The following is a 5,240-nucleotide window of genomic DNA, read 5'->3' as shown; positions in this document are numbered from 1 at the left end:
GGGGACTGAGGTGGCAGAGATGGGGACTGATGAGGCTGCACAGATGTGTACTGATTGCACAGATGTGCACGGATGAGGCGGCACAGATGTGTACTGATTGCACAGATGTGCACGGATGAGGCGGCACAGATGTGCACGGATGAGGCGGCACAGATGGGCACTGAGGTGTTGCAGATGGGCCCTGATCACAGGTGGGCACAGGCGGTACTGATGGCACAGGCGGTACTGATGGCACAGGCGGTACTGATGGCACAGGTGGTACTGATGGCACAGGCAGTACTGATGGCACAGGTGGTACTGATGGCACAGGCGGGCACAGGTGGTACTGTGGCACGGGCGGTACTGATGACACGGGTGGTACTGATGGCACGGGCGGTACGGACGTTACTGATGGCACGGCGGTACTGATGGCACGGGCGGTACTGATGGCACAGGCGAGCACAGGTGGTACTGTGGCACAGGTGGTACGGTGGCACGGTGGCACGGGCGGTACTGATGGCACGGGCGGTACTGATGGCACAGGCGGTACTGATGGCACAGGCGGTACTGGTGGCACAGGCGGTACTGGTGGCACAGGCGGGCACAGGCGGTACTGTGGCACGGGCGGTACTGTGGCACGGGCGGTACTGTGGCACGGGCTGTACTGTGGCACGGGCTGTACTGTGGCACAGGTGGGCACAGGTGGGCACCAGGTGGGCACTGGTGGTACTAGGTGGGCACTGGTGGTACTAGGTGGGCACTGGTGGTACCAGGTGGGCACTGGTGGTACCAGGTGGGCACTGGTGGTACCAGGTGGGTACAGGTGGGCACTGATTGGGCACTGATTGGGCGCTGATGGGCACTTTTTTTTACTTTTTTTTACTTTTTCACTGTACTGTAAATAACTCACTCACTCTCTCCACACACGCGGCGTCTGTGTGTGGAGAGAGCGCCGGCAATGAGAGATGATCTCATATGTTTACATATGAGATCATCCGTCATTGGCTGTCCAGATCGCGCTGTAAATAGCCGCTGTGATTGGCTATTTACCGCGATCTGCGTGCGGCTGTATCCAGGGGACGCGGCGATGACAGTAGTTCCCCGCTGCGCGCTCGTGAGCGCGCGCGGGGAACGAGCAAAGGGGAGGCCGTAAAAACACGGCCTGTTAGGAATTTAGAGCCGCGCTGAGGCCGTACAAAGTCGTACGGCCGTCAGCAACTGGTTAAAAAAAAAATTGGGATATTTATTATAGCAACAAGTAAAAAAAAAAAATTTTTTTTTAAAATTGGCGCTCTTTTTTTGTTTATAGCGCAAAAAATAAAAACCGCAGAGGGGATCAAATACCACCAAAATAAAGCTCTGTTTGTGGGGAAAAAAAAGACGTCAATTTTGTTTGGGAGCCACGACGCACGACCGCGCAATTGTCAGTTAAAGCGACGCAGTGCCGGAAGCTGAAATTTCGCCTGGGCACGAAGGGGGTTTATGTGCCCAGTAAGCAAGGGGTTAAACTGATGATGGGGGGCGCTGATCTTCTACACCCACTGGTCACAGTCCGGCCCCCTAAACCCTGAAAGGACAGAAAACTGGCCCTGTGCTTGGAAAAGTTTGGGGACTTCTGTCTTAGGTGATGACAAATTTATGAATAAAAAGGACAATGGTGGAAATTTAAAACGACTCTGGTCCATAAGGGTTGTTCAGATTAGAGCGCTGGATGGTTTATTTGTGAAATCAGGCTGTCGCTGCCACCGTGTGGGGACCAAAGGTATTACTCAGGAGATAACATTGTCTCTTGTGGAAGATCGGAGAGCCGGGGAGTTTGGAAGTAAATTTAGGATAAATGATGAAATTGATAAATCCCAAAACAGTAATATAACTAGAGCAGGTTACTGTTTCGCAGCAGCAGTGTACATGAGGTCTAATGCCGCGTACACACGATCATTTTTCCGCATGTAGAAAAAACATAGGGCCAGATTCACAGCAGTAATACGCCGGCGTATCTACTGATACTCCGGCGTATTTTCAAATTTGCCGCGTCGTATCTTGATTTGGAATCCTCAAACCAAGATACGACGGCTTTTGGCATAGATCCGACAGGCGTACGCCTTCGGATCGTAGGTGTAATTCTCCGACGGCCGCTGGGTGGAGTTTGCGTCGTTTTCCGCGTCGGGTATGCAAATTATCTGTTTACGGCAATCCACGAAGGTACGCACGTTCGTCGCATTCTCTTACGTCGTCACTAGTCGGTTTTTCCCGTCGCAAACTTAAGCCTGCTATTTCATGGCTTAGATTTAGACCAGCCATGTTAAAGTATGGCCGTCGTTCCCGCGTCGAATTTCAATTTTTTTTTTTTACGTAAGATGTCCGGGAATACGAAACGACGTAACGCACGTCGCCGTTCAAAAAACACGTCGGGCGCCGTAATTTTGCGCAAAGCACGGCAGTAAATTTCCAAACAGAGCATGCGCAGAATGTTTGGCGCGGGAACGGGCCTAATTTAAATGGTACACGCCCCATTTGAATTAGGCGGGCTTGCGCCGGACGGCTTTACACTACGCCGCCGAAAGTTTACACGCAAGTGCTTTGTGAATCAAGCACTTACGCTGGAAACTTGCGGCGGTGAAACGTAAACGGGATACAATACGCCGCCGCAAATCTACATGAATCTGGCCCAAAGTTTTTCCAACTTCATCATTAAAACGACGTTGCCCACACACCATCGTTTTACAAAAATGCTCTAGCAAAGCGCGGTGACGTACAACACGTACGACGGCACTATAAAGGGGAAGTTCCATGCGGATGGCGCCACCCTTGGGGCTGCTTTAGCTGATTCCGTGTTAGTAAAAGACGATTCGCGCTTTTCTGTCAGTTACAGCGTGATGAATGTGCGATCTCCATTACGAACGCTAGTTTTAAAAGAAACGAGCGCTCCCATCTCATAACTTGCTTCTGAACATGCGCGGGTTTTTCACATCGTTTTAGCCCACACATGGTCATTTTTTACAACCCGAAAAACAACATTGTTTAAAACGTTGTTAAAAAATGCAGCATGTTCGAATTTTTTTTTTTGTCGTTTTTCAGAACCCAAAAAATGATGTGAAGCCCACACACCATCATTTTTAATGACGTTTTTTAAAAACAACGTTTTTTTTCATGCCGAAAAATTACCGCGTGTACGCGGCATAAGAGTTTTGAAAATGGGGGGTGGGACTTAAGCCTCGTAAACGCGTACGGGATTCCTGGCGGTAAAAAGAGAAACCCGAAAACCGGCTCGGTAATGTTTTCCCCCTACACACGGCCGTGTGTATGCTCCATTGCAGTGTTTCCCATAGGAAAACTGCCGGGTTAAAAACCACCAGGAATCCCGGCGGGAAAACTGCGATAGAGCATACACGCGGCGGGTTTTCCCGGCCAAAAGCTCTCATAGCAGTTTTCCCGACAGGAAAACCGGTGGTGTGTATGAGGCTTCACAGTAGCTCAATGTAAGGCACAATTTATGGCCTTCTATAACCCATGTGACCAAGATTCAATGGAACCCCCAAACACGCAGAACTCAAAGCGGAGTTCCAGGCTTTTTGGGCCAGATTCTCAGTCGAGATATGACGGCGTATCTCCAGATACACCGTCGTATCTCTGCGTTGCGCCGTCGTATCTATGCGCCTGATTCATAGAATCAGTTACGCATAGATATCTGTTAGATCCGACAGGCGTAAGTCTCTTACGCCGTCGGATCGTAACTGCATATTTATGCTGGCCGCTAGGTGGCGCTTCCGTCAAATTCCGCGTTGAGTATGGAAATTAGCTAGATACGCAAATTCCCGAACGTACGCCCGGCCGACGCAGTAAAGTTACGCCGTTTACGTTAGGCTTTTCCCGGCGTATAGTTACCCCTGCTATATGGTGGCGTAAGTGCGGCGTAACAATGTTAAGTATGGCCGTCGTTCCCGCGTCGAAATTTGAAAAAGTTACGTCGATTGCGCAAGTCGTCCGTGAATGGGGCTGGACGTCATTTACGTTGCGGCGTACTTTGGAGCAATGCACACTGGGAAATTCCACGGACGCGCATGCGCCGTTCGGGAAAAACGTCAATCACGTCGGGTCACACAACATTTACATAAAACACGCCCCACTGTTCCAAATTTGAATTAGGTGGGCTTACGCCGGCCAGATTTACGCCACGCCGCCGCAACTTACGGAGCAAGTGCTTTGAGAATACAGCACTTGCCCGTCTAAGTTGCGGAGGCGTAACGTAAATCAGATACGTTGCGCCCGGGCAAAGATACGCGATCGGACGTGAATCTGGCCCTTTATGTTTATTAAAAGTCAGCAGCTACAAAAGGTGGACCTGCTCCACGGTCCAGCGATGCGGCCACCTGGAGCGTCGCTCCTCTCCCCCTCCTCTCTGCCGGAACCTCCATTGACACTCTGGGCACAGCTTTCGGCTTCACGGCTGGGCACACACTGAGCACGCCCAAGTCGCGCTGCGCTCTCCTAGTGTACAGGCAATCTTCTGGGACCTGAAGATCGCCGGGAGGGAGGGGCCACCTAGGTGGAGAGGAGGAGTCGCCTAGGCAGCCTTTAGGCGTAAGCGAGGAAGTGGGACAAGAAGTCCCACCCAAAATGAAGCCCCCACTCCCCCCCCCCCAAAAAAAACATGACATGCCAAATGTTGCATGTAAGGAGGCAAGGAGTGCTTAAAGCGGGAGTTCACCTGAATTTTTTTTTTTTTAACATTAGATTGAGGCTCATTTTGTGAAGGGGAATCGCGTAGTTTTTTTAAAATCTAAGCCGTACTTACCATTGTAGAGAGCGATCTTCTCTGCCGCTTCTGGGTATGGGTCTTTGGGACTGGGCGTTCCTATTTTGATTGACAGTCTTCCGATAGGCTTCCGACGGTCGCATACATCGCGTCACGAGTAGCCGAAAGAAGCCGAACGTCGGTGCGGCTCTATACGGCGGCTGCGCACCGACGTTTGGCTACTTTCGGAAAATCGTGACGCGATGGATGTGACCGTCGGAAGCCTGTCAATCAAATAGGAACGCCCAGTGCCGAAGACCATACCCGGAAGCGGCGGAGAAGATCACTCTCTAAAACGGTAAGTACGGCTTAGATTTTAAAAAACTACCCGATTCCCCTTCACAAAATGAGCCTCAATCTAAGGTTAAAAATTAGCTTTTCGGGCGAACCTCCACTTTAAAGTGGAAGTTCCACTTTAATTAGCAGACTATCAAAGATACCAGTTGCATCTTGCCAGGTTTTAGGA

Source organism: Rana temporaria, chromosome 6, assembly GCF_905171775.1.
Source record: "Rana temporaria chromosome 6, aRanTem1.1, whole genome shotgun sequence".
NCBI lineage: Eukaryota > Metazoa > Chordata > Amphibia > Anura > Ranidae > Rana > Rana temporaria.
This window is presented reverse-complemented; position numbering follows the sequence as displayed.